The sequence below is a fragment of the Rattus norvegicus genome, chromosome 4, assembly GCF_036323735.1.
Source record: "Rattus norvegicus strain BN/NHsdMcwi chromosome 4, GRCr8, whole genome shotgun sequence".
In the NCBI taxonomy this organism is placed as follows: domain Eukaryota; kingdom Metazoa; phylum Chordata; class Mammalia; order Rodentia; family Muridae; genus Rattus; species Rattus norvegicus.
The window spans coordinates 137,885,606-137,899,569 of NC_086022.1; the positions used below are offsets into that span (position 1 = coordinate 137,885,606).

The window sequence follows — 13,964 nt, forward strand, 5'->3', positions numbered from 1 at the left end:
TATAGTCTCATGTCCACAAGTCACTGGGATAAGGTGTGTGGGGAGTAGCCAATGGTTTGAAGATTCTTATGCAACTATTCAGACCACTGTAGCAGATGCTGGCACTCAAGCAGGAAATAGGGACTATTATCTTGAGATCAAGACTTCTTTTCTTTAGAAAAGTTCCTAGTTTGAGGACACAAGGCCACACACTTAGGCATATATCTTGACTGTCACTACAGACTCCTGGTACTTAATAACATATGATTGAATGACTAACTAAGGGGCCCCTTGTATAGTGGAGGCCTCAGGGACAGAAAGTCTCCATGACGGCCACAATAATTCATTTGCACACCTAACTGTAACTGACAGACCTCAAGCCACTTTCATATGTATTTCATATGTACACCTTTAATGAGTTGTAATTTAATTGGTTTCTGTTATTTAATCATGCTTGAAAAATGCTTGTCACTGAGCCTACAGTCTGAAAGAATAATACTCTGTCTTAAAAGTGCATGGGAACCTTAGATATTACTTTTCACAGTATTTCTGGAGAAATGACTACGTAACCTTAGGCAATAGGTAATCCTCTTTATGCTTAGGTTTTTGGTTGTTTTGTGCTGTTTTGTTTTGTTTTCCTTTTTAAGTAAGACATTTGTAAACAGAAGAACCTACCTGGCAGGGAGTTAGCACTGCATTTATATATCTTGTTATTACCAAAATTGGAGACTGACGCTTATCTTTTATTTTTTTCTCACTACATCTGTGATTACGTTTTTATTCAAAAAGGCTGCATCTATTTTCTTTAAGGAATGGAACAAGCTTTAATAGTTTGTCCAGTAGGCTCCTTTTTCCTTCTGTGGGAGGTTTCTTCTCTGCTGGTTTCTTGGTAACCACCTCTTCTCTTGCAGGATTCTTCTGCTTCTTGACATCCACAGGCTTCTTTTCCTTCTTGCCTACTGCTGGCTTCTTGTCTACGGTCTCCCTCTCTGCTGCTAGCTTCTCCAATTTGGCTGCCAGCACAGCAGCTGCTGCTTCCAGTGTTTTCACCCAGAGTTTGTAATGTCTGCCCTTGTGGAGAGTGGTACTCCTGCACATGGTCTTTGGCTAAGGGCTCAGCTTCAACAAATGTTCCTCAGGTTCTTTAGTGGACTATTTTCAAGACTTTATGCTGAATCTTCTTGTGTGGTGCTCAGAGGGCTCTTTGGATCTCTGGGATTTTCAAGATTCTGTTAAGGTTTGTGTTCACCATCTTGTGCATGGGGAAGTTATAGTTACTCTTGAGGGAAGCAGCCTTAAGCCAAGAGCCATTCAAATCTCCAATTTCTGGAAAGCACTTTCAGTACAAATGCAGAGACATCCCACATGCTCACTAAGAGCAACTTTCAAAATGTCCAGCTTGCTTACATTAAGCAGAGTAATGGCAGGGATGTTTCTGAAGGCCTTGATAATACCATGATCTTCCTAATAGATGATGCAGGTTCCTCTGCTCTGTATTAACCATTGGTTTCTCATTTTGCCATTGCCAGCTCTCATTCTCTGAGTGGCATAGACCTTGTTGATGTCATTCCAAGCTTTAAGGCTCTTATTCACCTGAACAGCCTCTTTGCTCTTCTTGTAGTCTTTGACTTTGTCTTCAACCAGCAAAGACAGTTTAGCAACTTTCTCAATACAATGACCTTTAGACATCATCGTAGCTGGTAAGACTGAGGCAACCAGGGCAGAACAGATGGCCCATCGCTTTTGGGTTGTTTTCATACTGTAGTGCCAGGTTTTGTTTGGTGCAAGCATGCAGCACCCATGACACATATTTCCAAAGGCACCCTGGCCAGAACAGTGAGTCCCAACACCCTAAACTCTTGGAATTTGAGCCATAGCTTTGCCAGGACACCAAGACTCAGTTCTGGTCTGATGATCTATGAATTCACTAATGACATAGGGCTGTCTGCTGTTTTACTTCACGTAGGGATGAACAAAATTCACAATATCTAGTCAAATGGGAGCTTTGAACACAGACAGCAAAGTGACATTCTTGCCAGATGACTCCCCCTTTTTTGATGTGCCGGGATAGGCACAAGCCGTGCCAGGGAGAGAAGAAGGCCTGCTGACACTTAACTTAATCAAAAACATCTGATTTGATCAGGGTTATCTAAAAAGCTCTCACAATACTACTATTAATGGTTAATATCATACATTTCAGAATTGTGTATATATATAAAACATAATGTTTTTGTATAAATTAGTTTTGGAACAGCTAGGGCATATATCTTTTACTGGTCATTTTACTTCTGGGGAAAGTAGTCCCCAATTGACTCAGAAAATATGTCATATCAGAGTAAAATCCAGTTTGATAACTACAAGGTTATCTCTTTGATTTATTTTTAACTTGAAACCTTGACATTTTTCATGCTGCTTTCAAAACCATTTCAAACACATTTCAAACAATTTCCTGTGATATGGACGCTATCTTTTTTTTTTTTTATTAACTTGAGTATTTCTTATATACATTTCAAGTGTTATTCCCTTTCCCGGTTTCCGGGCAAACATCCCCCTCCCCCCTCCCCTTCCTTATGGGTGTTCCCCTCCCAACCCTCCCCCCATTGCCGCCCTCCCCCCATAGTCTAGTTCACTGGGGGTTCAGTCTTAGCAGGACCCAGGGCTTCCCCTTCCACTGGTGCTCTTACTAGGATATTCATTGCTACCTATGGGGTCAGAGTCCAGGGTCAGTCCATGTATAGTATTTAGGTAGTGGCTTAGTCCCTGGAAGCTCTGGTTGCTTGACATTGTTGTACTTTTGGGGTCTCGAGCCCCTTCAAGCTCTTCCAGTTCTTTCTCTGATTCCTTCAATGGGGGACCTATTCTCAGTTCAGTGGTTTGCTGCTGGCATTCGCCTCTGTATTTGCTGTATTCTGGCTGTGTCTCTCAGGAGCGATCTACATCCGGCTCCTGTCGGTCTGCACTTCTTTGCTTCATCCATCTTGTCTAATTGGGTGGCTGTATATGTATGGGCCACATGTGGGGCAGGCTCCGAATGGGTGTTCCTTCAGTCTCTGTTTTAATCTTTGCCTCTCCCTTCCCTGCCAAGGGTATTCTTTTTCCTCATTTAAAGAAGGAGTGAAGCATTCACATTTTGATCATCCGTCTTGAGTTTCGTTTGTTCTAGGGATCTAGGGTAATTCAAGCATTTGGGCTAAAAGCCACTTATCAATGAGTGCATACCATGTATGTCTTTCTGTGATTGGGTTAGCTCACTCAGGATGATATTTTCCAGTTCCAACCATTTGCCTACGAATTTCATAAACTCGTTGTTTTTGATAGCTGAGTAATATTCCATTGTGTAGATGTACCACATTTTCTGTATCCATTCCTCTGTTGAAGGGCATCTGGGTTCTTTCCATTTTCTGGCTATTATAAATAAGGCTGCGATGAACATAGTGGAGCACGTGTCTCTTTTATATGTTGAGGCATCTTTTGGGTATATGCCCAAGAGAGGTATAGCTGGATCCTCAGGCAGTTCAATGTCCAATTTTCTGAGGAACCTCCAGACTGATTTCCAGAATGGTTTTACCAGTCTGCAATCCCACCAACAATGGAGGAGTGTTCCTCTTTCTCCACATCCTCGCCAGCATCTGCTGTCACCTGAGTTTTTGATCTTAGCCAATCGCTCTGGTGTGAGGTGAAATCTCAGGGTTGTTTTGATTTGCATTTCCCTTATGACTAAAGATGTTGAACATTTCTTTAGGTGTTTCTCAGCCATTCGGCATTCCTCAGCTGTGAATTCTTTGTTTTAGCTCTGAACCCCATTTTTTAATAGGATTATTTGTTTCCCTGCGGTCTAACTTCTTGAGTTCTTTGTATATTTTGGATATAAGGCCTCTATCTGTTGTAGGATTGGTAAAGATCTTTTCCCAATCTTTTGGTTGCCGTTTTGATGGACGCTATCTTAAGAAGTTATGAGAAGACAAAACACTCTGTCATCAGAGCTCATGATGATGTAAGGATATTCCTCATTCAGTGTTTAGTATGGTGATCTTTTTGAAATCATAAATAGGAAGACAATAGGGGTAAAAACCCAAATGTGTGAATATAGGCATGGTGATAATGAGGGAAGAGGTGGGGACTTAAGCTCCCTGGAGGAAGGCAGGAACCTATGGAAGACTGAGGGAGAAGAAGCACACTCAGCAGGAACTGACTGATGGTCAGATAATGCCACCCAGTAGTCATTTCTGCTGACACAAGGCCTCATAACCCCCGTCTATTCTTCACTTGATTAAATCTTTTCTGTGGGGAAAAGACTCTTAGAAAAGTCTGATTATACCTGATAGCTGCTTTCTTAACAAATTTAATTTTCCATGACAGTAATTGTGATGATTTGAATAAGAATGGCCCCCAAGGCTGACATATTTGAGTGCTTAGTCACCAGAGTGGCTTGATTTGAATGGAATAGAAGGATTAGGAGGTATAGCCTTGTAGGAGGAAGTGTGTCAGGGAGTGTGGTCACTGAGATTTCAAAAGCCCTCGACAGGCTCAGAGTCTCACTCTCCCTCTGCCTATGGATAAGGATAGAGCTCGCAGCTATTTCTTCAGTGCCTGTATGGTGATAATGGTTTAAATCCTTGAAACTGAAATCAGACCCCATACTTTCTTTATAAGAGTTACCTTGGTCGTGATGTCTTTTTATAGCAGTAGTGCAGTGAATAAGACAATAATTTTCCTTTATAATTTTATTTTTACTTTTAAAAAGATTAGTATTTCCAGAGATAATCCTGAGTCTGCTGAGATCTGAAATTTCTTACGGTGGGATATTTTGTTCTTTCATAGTTCTTTCTTAGGATGGGATATTTTGTTCTTTAACAGTTCTTTCTTAGGATGGGATATTTTGTTCTTTCATAGTGGCCAACAGGAAACTGGCAAATCAGGAGGACTGTGCCCTTTGGGAGGTGGACTTTAATGTTACCTGAATTTAGTAATTATGAATACCAGCTCCTGGCTGCTATAACAAATCTGAATTTTCCATTGAAGCCTGCAGACTCAGGGTCTGCTCTAAAACAGCCGTGTTCCACAATGATGAACTCTTGCTTTTCTAGGGAGTGTTGTCATACCCATATAAGATTGCAGAGAATGTGAGGAGTGAGGCAATTTCCAAAGTGACACAGAGAGAAATTGGGCTTAGTTCCTGACTGTGTATTGTGAGCTGTAGTTGGGCTAATCCCTAAGATACTCAAGTGTTACTGATCCCATTGTTCCCACTGAGTATCGTCCATGCTGATGTCTATTGGGATAGTCATGGATTTGAGAAAATCCCTTTGTTGCCCAGACTATTACTGAGAGGTAGAGATTCAATAAATATACACAGTTCTTTCTTTGAATGTAGTATGACTGCACTAGCCAAGAGTATGTTTCAGTGTCTCTGTGAATTATTTTTCCTTTTGTAGCCTGTTATAGTAATAGAATTAGAATTATATTATACGTACTTTTGTTTCCAGTTTTGTTTCTGCAAGTTAAACTCTTCCAAGTTCCAAAAGCCTAAGAGTGTGCAAGCATAGTTTTATTTGCCACCTCTGTATTATTCTATGTGTTCATCTTTCTACAGTAAAAATTTGAATGTTTTTAACCTTCTCCACAAGTTCTCTGTTAGATTTATCACTGAAGGGTCCCTAAGTTGCCAAATCCATTATGTCTTGAATAGTCATTTGCCCCATTGCCACCTACTTCACTTCCGTTACCAGAGACTATTTCCCCTTCAAGTCATAGCCTCTGAGGCCAAAGCCAACCAGACATACAGAACACACACACACACACACACACACACGCACACACACACACACACACACACACACCCCAAAACCAAAAACTCATAAAATTCTTTCAGTTAAAATTCTCTGTTGATAAGGATTTGGAAGCCCACATTCTGCTTTAGTTTGTTTGTCTCTTTGTTTTAAAAAAGCCACTTAGAGGTAGTGTTGGTTACAGAACCTGAAACAAAGCTCATAGGAACTCAGGCCTTGACTTGAAACATTCTTTGCTGATTTATCTATGTGATGGAGTTTGCTTCTTTCAGACCACTGTATGTGTTAAAATGTGAAGGGGGGCACTTGGGGCGAGGTTCTTCTCCGAGAAAGCTTAGTACATTACATATGAATGATGGAGTATTGGTGGGCAGTCCAGGGTGGCAGAGCAGAGGCTTTAGAGGCTTTTGCACTGGCTCCCAGGTTAGGTTTTGATATTCATTCATGGTAAATTGTTTGTGAATTCCTCTGATTGTCTATAGAAATTCTGTCACTGCTATCTAGTTTCAGAAATTGCTATCTTGGGTGATATAATATATGAATTGCTCAACACAATGTCCAATAACTGGGTTTTTTTTGTTTTTGTTTTGTTTTGTTTTTTGTTTTTTGGGATTTTTTGTTGTTGTTGTTTTTGTTTTTTGTTTGTTTGGTTTTTTGTTGTTGTTTTGGTTTTTTGGTTTTTGGGTTTTTTTTGGTTTTTTTTGTTTTTTTTTCTTTTTTTTTTGTAACTTGATGCAAACTAGAGTTATCTAGACAGAGGAATCCCAACTGATATTATGGCTCCATTAAATTGTCTGCAGGCAAGTCTGTGGGAGATTTTCTTGATTGATGATTGATGTGGGAGGGTCCAGCTCACTGTGGGTGGTGCTACCCGTGGCCAGATGTGCTTGGAGTATATAAGAAAGCCACCTGAGCCAGTCAAGTAAAGCAAGAGGATAAGCAGCACTCTTCCTCTTCTCCATGGGTTTTTCTACACTTTCTAGTTTCACTTTCCTGCTCTGACTTTCCTCCTGGAAGGACTGTAAGCTATTAGGTAAAGTAAATTGGTTCCTTCCCAAGTGGTTTTACATCATGGTGTTTTATCACACCTATAGAAGCCTAACTAAGAAAGGCATGCAGTATATTTAAGTTGGCACTTTAAAAAGTTAAATTTTAGGGGTTGGGGATTTGGCTCAGTGGTAGAGCGCTTGCCTAGCAAGCACAAGGCCCTGGGTTCGGTCCCCAGCTCCGAAAAAAAGAAAAAAAATTAAATTTTAGTGAACACATTCTCAAAAAGTAATGAGAAAAAGGAACTGTATTTTTTGAATCTTGTTTCAGGGCTATTTTTAGGAAAAACAACTAACATTGTCATATTATTCACATGAAGTTGACCCTATCAATATTTCTTATCAACCAATTTCTGCTCTATGCTCATTTACTGACTCACATTCCAGGACCTATTATGTACACTATATAACATTTCACTTTCTAAAATATATAGCCACTCAACAATCATGTATTGAACATCTGACACAGAGTTTGAGTATAGAAGAGCTCATTCCTGCCAGCTAAATGTCAACTGATGAGAGAAAAAGAGATGTTTTCAATCCTAACTTCTTACATTTATTGACCCAGTATTGACGGAAGCTGAGATGTGTCAGCTTTTTCACTAATGATTATTTTTTAAACCACCAGAATATCTATAGTGTTATAGGCCAATTGATATTAAGCAGATTTTCATCGAAAAAGAAAAAAAGGAAGCACTCTCCATTAGAAACACACACATTTAGAGGAGACATTTTCGTTTAGTGTACATGTGTTAAGAAATGGATAACTGGCAGTTTGATAGCCTCTGAACTTAGCTACTAGAGTACCAAGAGGAACTGAACGTATTAAGAAAATTCTTGCTTCCTGAACTTTTTTCTTTAAGATTTTTGTATTTATTTTATCCATCTGAGTACACTGTTACTGTCTTCAGACACACCAGAAGAGGTGTGACCCCATTACAGGTGACTGTTAGCCACCATGTGATTGCTGGGAATTGAATTCAGAACCCCTGGAAGATTATTTAGTGCTCTTAAATAATCTATCTATCTCTTTTCTCCCTGGTGTTAAGACACACATAAACATGCCAACATTATTTTAAAGAAGCCCTTTTCTCTCCTTGGGGAGTAAATACATACAGCTACTCAGATATGTAACTTACTCAGGAGTTCTCAAGGTTCCTATGTGGCTGTGGTATGGATATCAGATGGTTTCTTCTTGTTTGAGTTTGAACAGACAGTCTTACCATGTAGGAAACTAGAGATGCTGCGAAGATCCCTTGGCATGATGGGAGGATATACAGAGTGGCGGTACTCTGGCCCTACTCTGGCCCTTTCAGTTCACTGAGCACTTTCTATGTCCCTGCTGTGCTAAGCCTCTTAAGATGTAAGTTGAACTCTTTAAACCTCTGCTTCAAGTATTATTCTATGGTTTTTTGTTTGCCAATGAGATAATTAGAACTCTAGAAGTTCGAAACACTATTATAAGTTCACACAGAAATGTTCACACTAGCTACATTTCAGCCCTTCTGTTGTTTCATTGTTCTCTGTCTCTCTTGATAGATCCTATAAAAATTGGCTCTTTCCTGCTCTTTGTGCATATGACATTCACACCTGGCCACGTTAAGGAGCTACGGAGTGTCACTCACCATTAAGTGCATGTGTAGATTGCATGTGTTCTGTTGTGAGCTCGTCCAGTCCCTGGTTAGCCATGTGGGGCACTAAGATAGCAGCAATCATTAGGACATGCCAGTTTGTTAAAAGTTTAGTGTAGAGCCTGGAGTATCTCTGCTTCCTTCTTTTACTTTGTCAAGGAGGAGATTGCAATTTATGTGGGTTTCACTGTAACATAGTCACTGAGGATAAACTCATCTCGGAAATAATTTAGGAAGATATCACTTTGAAAAGTGGCAGGTCTCTAAGGATTTCTTAGGCAGCCAACTTTTTCACCAGCACCAGGCAAGCTCACGATTTTATCTTGCTGAACACATAAAATCCTCATGGGGTTGCTTGCTGCATTGTGTGAAAACTACTATGTTCAGATGTGCGACAGCCTCACGTCTGCAAGGCACTCCTTGGAAGAGGCTCTCTGGGTCAGAGGTGAACTAATTCAGAGCTTCTTTGCTACATTTTCTTTGGATAGATATGGTATTTCCAAAGGGACACATCACATCTATTAGTCCATTTGTGCTAGAGACAGTCCTGTTTCCATCTCCAGGATAATTTCTCCCTTTCTGTATTTTCTCTTTAATTGGCTGAAATTTAACTAGATTGTTGTGCCTGCGTTACAGTTTCTTATTATTTAAAGAAACCACCAGATACTCAATTTTTCTTATACTTCTAAGGTAATTTATTAGACTATAATAGTATCATCTACATGAGTGTATTCCTACATTAGGATGACACTGTTGGACCATATATGTCCTATATATGTACGTACACACACACACACACACACAGACACACACACACACACAGACACACACACACACAGTAAATTTCATGGGTTTGAGTATTTATCAGAAAGAAAAAAGATGGAGGGGAATCATTTTGTTTAAGAAAGAGAAATAAAAATATGTGAATGTGCTTTCATATTACTTATAGTCTAAGGAATTGTCTACACACCACTTTAGGAGATCATATAAAAAAGAATGAAAGAAAAACAACTCAAGAGTTTATCCTTCATATGTATGGGAAACCAAACACACATACACATGCACACGTACACACAGACACGCACATGGGGTGGCGGGGGGGAGATTAGATTACCCATGATTAATGAGGATGCTTTCTCAACCAAAGTTGAATGAAGCAGATGAGAGCTCCACAGGCTGAGGAGCCTCTGCGAGCATACAAATAAGTCTGATCAGCAGCTACAATAGCAACAGCCTCCCTCCTTGATATCAAACAACTCTTCGAAAACCCAAGTAAGAATGTCAGTCCAGAATCTGATCTTTATTTGTCATGTGTGTTCTTGACAGTGCTGAGAAATTGAGACCTGTCGGGACCCATGTAATGCTGATCATATGACATGAATGCGTTTTGCGGAGTTGTCTCGCAATGACACAACATTTGAACAGCAAAAGTTGGATCCCAACTGTGTATACAGTGTCCTTATTGCTTATAAAAGCATATTAAATCTTACATTCTTTAACTTCAGCCTTGAATAGGGAACAGGTGAATCAGAAAGCCTCACTCAAAATTAATCTGGGCGAAGACTGCATGAATTTTCCTCACTGAATGATTATTTGTAACCCTTAGGATGCTGAACAGCACAGAATGACTGCAGTCTGTGTGTTTCCCTAGTTAAGTAAACATTGTTGGTTTGTTTTCAGAAACCAATAAACCCCAGTGTGCTCTAGTGCTGTGTTCCACTCAGCAACTGGTTGGGAGCCACATAAAGTGCTGTTTTGTCTATTGTTAGTTGCCTATAAGCAATTCTATTTGTTATAATCAAGCAAAAAGTAATGGCTTCAGAAACAGGCCTAACGGGATTGAAAGGAAGTTACTAAGCAAAGGTGTAAAGGGCACAGTCTGTGCACTGTGTCCCTCGGTCAATTGCTCAGCAGTAGGGACTTTCTTTTACTTGCTAGCCTGGAATTTTTCTTCTCAGTGCACTGGTGTGAGGTTCTCTCCGGAGGCATCACAATCTGTTTAGAGCTTCTTGGCAACAGCTTTTGGATTAAGGCCAATGTGATTGCCTGCAAATGCTTGCAAGAGAAGAAGGTTACTTGCGGATATATTTTTAAAACTATCTCTACTTTCCTTTAGTGCCAAAGAAGTTACACTTTTATAAATCTCCTTAATTAAGTACTTCTGCCAGATTGCTTTAGGATTACTGAATGATATTAAGCCAGTATGCGTGATGCATATTAGAATGTGACAACAGATATATAAAAATCTGCTTGGCTTACACTTACTGTTTGGTGCCTGAAAGAAAAACTAAGGTCATCAGAGGTGTGTTCATGGGTCTGAATTGGGAAACAGGCTTATGGCTGCTCCCCTATAGTCTGAGTGCCAAGCCTCAAATGGTCTGGGAATTAACAATAAAAGGCTTTGTATATTGATTGAAATACATCCTTCATCTCACGTTGATTTGTTAAAAGATGGAAACTTGGCATAAACCCCTGTGGGTGGGAAATAGCCTCTTGAATTGAAGGCCATGTTGACTCTAATTTGATGGAGGTCTGCTTTTGGAGTGCTTTTTAATAGAACTCTCCTCATTTTAGTGGCATTGTTCCATTTAGAGGCATTGGTCACAGCATCAGACCAGAGCAAATGGCTCTCCTGCACTACAGTTTGTAGAGGACAGCCAGGGATGAACTCAGACAAATTGTAGTCTGTTCCAGAATACCTTAATCTGTGAGGGCAGGCACATCAATAATGCTTCCTGTGTGGAGTCTGATTATATGACTGTTTCATGTCTGCCCTTTTGATGTCTGATGTTATGAGATATAGTCCCACAATTGAAAGCAATGCTAGTAGGTATTTACACATTGAATTGTTTTTCATGTAAAGTGGGAGGAGGAATCAAATTAGTATATGTTTGATAGAGTAATGACAACATTTAATTGAAAAGTTTCTCCATACCCGGAAATTATCTCTAAAACTGCTACTTTGGTCTGTCTCTAGGTGTAATAAACTAACTGCAGACAATGATTCTACCTTGATAATCCAGGCAGACCACAGTGGATCAAGCATTACTGGTAAGACTCTTTGCCTTAATCAGTCTCTTTATGCATTTATACTGTGTGTCATCATCAAATTACAAAAAGGAACAGGTATAGCCAGAGGAAGTAACAAGGGATAAGAAAATTGTTACAGAAATTGAATATTCACTATTCTAAAGAGCTTGTATGAACCAGTATACAACTTGTATAATTGTGTCTGTGTGCACGCGCACATGTGTGTGTGTGTGCGCGCGTGTGTGTGTGTAAGAGAGAAAGTTTATGCATATGTACCTGTAGTATGTGTGACCATGAATGCATATTCACCTGTGTGTCTTTACATGTACATGAGTTTATTCCTGTGTGTATGTGTGTGTGACTGTGCATGCATGTATGCTTGTGTGATACATTAAAATCCTTTTTTTTTTGTTTTGTTTTTTTAAGAGTAAAACTCTTCCTTTGAATGTATTTCATCTTGTTCACTGAACTCTTGGCATATTTGAAAAATCACATCTTGACAATATTTATGTAAATGTCATTTTTAATGGGAAAATTAGTTTGGCTCCTGAGTTCTGAGAAGGTTAACTTCTTAGAAGGCTTTCTATTTACTGAGTAAATTTTTATATTTTCAGCGGTCAAAGAGAGCTTGCCCCTTCGTGGTCTGGGGGAAGTTTGAACTGTCCCTGGGATTTAGATAAATGTGAAATCTGTCCTAATCCTTCAGTTAGTGTTTTCTTGAATTGTTGCAAATCTAGGAAGTATGATACCTAGTGTCTAAGAACTTGAAAGTTAGCAAGTCTGTTTTGAATGCGCAAACCCACAGTGATATTCTTCCAAAGAAACTATGTTTAAATCTTTATTTTCAAATTCTTATTACTGGAAAAACAGTTGTACTTACATGTAGTTATAGCATATGGATTGTGATTACACCATATATATAATATACATTATATATTGTGCACATACATATAAATCTGACTGTTTCGATCATGCTTCTCAATGCTTGGTCTGGAGAATTTTATTCCATTCACAAAAAAAAAATGCCAAAAATTAAGTGTCATTCTTGATTTTTAACAGGGCTACTTGAAAATATATTTATAATATAAAATTTTTTTCTACTCTTAGAATCCATTTTGTCAGTGACAGAATATGATACGTGTGCAGAACTTTTGGGTATATAAATTATAAATGGGTTCTTGGTGATACAACATGCAAACAGACATGATGCCTTGACTTTGAGTTGCTGTTAAACTTTTAGTAACCTCTGGAGGCCATCTACATGAACTCAGAGCTATTACAGGAATAAGCATTTGAGGACACTGTGTGTGTACTGTGGAAATCACTTGGCTACTTTGTGTCTCAGTTCAGTCATTTTCCCCTCTGCTTTTGTGTCTTCCATTTGAAACCTCTCTGCACAGGCAGGTTAAGTCCAGTTAATCTGCATGTCTATTAGAAGACCATAAACCATGTGTGTTATCGTTTAATACCCTGCAGGAAAAGTCCTCCAGAAATCTGATTACTTAGGTCTTTCGATAATAGAGTTTATTAAGAATGTGTTTATTCTATTAAAGCCCTTTTATGACTTTACTTGTAATAAATTTCTAGTTTGTAAGATAGCCAGGTAAGTCTTCTCAGAAATTAAAGGATCAAACGTAACACCCACAGGACAGGACACATAATTCAGTGGTAAGTTGATGCCTAGAATGCACAATGTCCTGAGTTCACATCAACAGAGAAAAACCTAGTAAAACAATACAAACCCCCAAATTAAAAAAAAAGATGAAACATCCCAGTAAATTATCAAAAGGGAAATACCCGAATGTATCAAAGGAAGCCTAATTGTCATTGTGTAAGAATGATATACAATTAATAATTATATCTACTGACATCATGAAAATGGATACAAATCTGTGAAATACACTACTGCTCACTCATAGCTGCCCATCCCTCCCTCTGTTTTAAAATATATTTCTTTCCTGTGTTTCTGATGATTGTTCAAATTATTATTTAATTCTATAAAATGTGCTTTCTTTTTTCAGTACTCATTGTGATGCTTGAGAGATTAGCCTTTTAATTCTAGGAGAGCTTTGTAGCATTGCGGTCTTAGAATAAACACACACACACGTGCTATACACACACACACACACACACACACACACACACACACACACACACACACACACACTCTTAAATTCTTTTTATAAACTTTCGTGTGGAGATTTCTCCCTGGCTACAGAGCCTCTTCAAGAACGCTTTGTAAGGGAATAAACTAATCGCCAGTGCTCTGGTAGAAATGAATACCGAATTTGCCCTTTCATTTTCAAAGCCACATTTTGTCCGGATTTACTAGCTGTGTAATTTATAATTGTTAATTTTCTTGAGATGCAGGCATGTTTCCTCTTCATGTCTCTCATGGCTGTACCAGTCTAAGTCACCTAAAGAGTATTCCCCATGCGTTTTACCAGGCAGCTTTAGTAGGTGAATGACAGAGATGATTTTGTTGTAGG

General features: G+C 39.1%; 1 protein-coding gene and 1 pseudogene across 11 annotated transcripts in view; one reads left to right on the forward strand and one right to left on the reverse strand.

The window, feature by feature from the left end:
* The window catches only part of Chl1 (cell adhesion molecule L1-like), a 214,430-nt gene that overhangs the window by 37,958 nt on the left and 162,508 nt on the right, over window positions 1-13,964 (forward strand). For all 11 annotated transcript variants that reach the window (XM_063286790.1, XM_039108773.2, XM_039108777.2 and 8 more), the window contains exon 2: window positions 11,423-11,496. The gene's annotated coding sequence lies outside the window, so the exon portion shown is untranslated. The remainder of the gene's footprint in view (window positions 1-11,422; window positions 11,497-13,964) is intronic.
* Window positions 757-2,109, reverse strand: Rpl4-ps2 (ribosomal protein L4, pseudogene 2; annotated as a pseudogene).